This window comes from Sus scrofa, chromosome 2, assembly GCF_000003025.6.
Source record: "Sus scrofa isolate TJ Tabasco breed Duroc chromosome 2, Sscrofa11.1, whole genome shotgun sequence".
Lineage (NCBI taxonomy): Eukaryota > Metazoa > Chordata > Mammalia > Artiodactyla > Suidae > Sus > Sus scrofa.
The window spans coordinates 75,090,846-75,093,070 of record NC_010444.4 but is presented as its reverse complement, the minus strand read 5'-3'; positions in this window follow the sequence as shown (position 1 = coordinate 75,093,070).

Below are 2,225 nucleotides of genomic sequence, written 5' to 3'. Positions count from 1 at the left end.
CCTTGTGAGTGTGATTTCGTTTTTCTGTTTTTGTTGTTTGACAGGAATGGGCCAGTATTCCCTACTGGGGGTCCTGGGCCTATCCCCTCCCCAGCCCCTGGCAACCTCTAATCCATTTTCTGTCTCTGGATTTACCTGTTCTAGATGATCTATATCTGTGGAATCACACACTGTGGGTCCTTCTGTGTCTGCTCTCACTAAGCATCATGTTCTCTTTTTCCGGCTGAAAGATATTCTATTGTGTGGATGGACCACGTTTTGTTTATTCATCATCTGTTCATGGCCCTTTGGGTGGTTTGACCTTTTGGCTCTTTCAAATCCTGCTGCTGAGGACAGGCACAATACAGGTTTCTGTTTGAACGCCTGCTCTCACTTCTCTGGGTCGATCCTGAGGGACAGGTGCTGGGTCAGATGGTGATTCTGTGCTTCACTTCCTGGGGAGGTCTTTCAGAGGCTTCAGGCTTGAATGGGTTATTTGAGACATCCTAAAAATGTCAGAGAATAATTGGACCCACACTGGTGTTCCAGGTTGAATTTTGTCCCCTCAAAAGAAAACACTGAAGCCCTAACCCCTAGAATCTCAGAATGCGACCTTATTTGGAAATAGGGTCACTGCAGATATAATTAGTTAAGATGAGGTCATCTTGGAGCGGGTGGGCCTCTAATCCAATATGACTGGTATCCTTATAAGAAGATAAAGATTGGGAAACAGACACACAAAGGAGACAGCCACGTGTCACTGAGACAGACACTGGAGCAAAGCCTGCCTCCAAGGCAGGCTGAGGATTGTTGGCCACCAACAGAAGTCGGGAGGGGCAGGAAGGATGCCACCCAGGTGTCAGAGGGAGTTTGGTCTTGCTGATGAACTGATTTCCAGGCGGTTCTCGTCATGGCTCAGTGGTAATGAATCCAACAAGTGTCCATGAGGACGAAGGTTTGATCCCTGGCCGTGCTCGGTGGGTTAAGGATCCAGCGTTGTCATGAGCTGTGGTGGGGGTCAAGGATGCAGCTCGGATCCTGCTTTGCTGTGGCTGTGGTGTAGGCCGGCAGCTGCAGCTCTGATTCAACCCCTATCCTGGGAATTTCCATATGCTGCAGGTGTGACTCTAAAAAGAAAAAGAGGATTCCCGTCGTGGCGCAGTGGTTAATGAATCTGACTAGGAACCACGAGGTTGCAGGTTCGGTCCCTGCCCTTGCTCAGTGGGTTAAGGATCCGGCGTGGCCGTGAGCTGTGGTGTAGGCCGCAGATGCGGCTCGGATCCTGAGTTGCTGTGGCTCTGGCGTAGGCCGGTGGCTACAGCTCTGGTTAGACCCCTAGCCTGGGAACCTCCATATGCCACGGGAGCAGCCCTAGAAAAGGCAAAAAGACAAAAACAAAACAAACAAAACCCCCCCAAAAAACAAAAAACAAAACTGATTTCCAGCCTCCAGAACTGTGAGAGAAAAAAACGCCTCTTGTTTTAAGCCATGAGGTTTGTGGGACTTTGTTTCAGCAGTCCCAGGAGACTCGAAAAACTGGATGTTGTTGCCACCTCCCCAAAGTGGGTGCTACCTCATCCCACCCCTTTTGGCACCATACCCTCATTCCAGATTTGGAGTTTACCATTCCTGGGCTGGACATTTTTAAAAAAAACTTTCATTTTTTCATAATGAATTTTATTACATTTATAGGTCTAACAACTTTTTTTGTTTGTTTTGGTCGTACCCACAGCCTGTAGAAGTTCCCGGGCCAGGGATCAAACCTGTGCCACAGCAGTGACCCAAGCCACAGCAGTGTCAACACCAGATCCTTAACCCACTGCGTCACCAGGGAAATCTGGGCAAGCCTTTACATACTTTTAGCACATAAGGATGTCTTCCTACAGAAAGACCATTTGGATGTGCTTTCTGTGTTTTTTAGAGGATTTAAACGTGTACAGTTCTGTGGTTTCTAGTATAGACACAAAGTTGTGCAACCATCAGCACAGCCCAAATCTGTCCCCATTAGCAATCACTCCCCACCCCCCATCCCTCACCTGGGCCCACCCCAGCCCCTGGCAACCACGAACCCACGTTCTGTCTCCATGAACTTGCCTATTCTGGACACTTCATATAAATGGAATCATACGCTATGTGGCTTTGGTATCTGGCTGCTTTCACTGTGTTGTAGCGTGTGTCCCGTTTCACAGTCTTTTAAATTTTACATAAATTTTCTTTTATCATCTAAAGCCTTCTGCAACTTGACT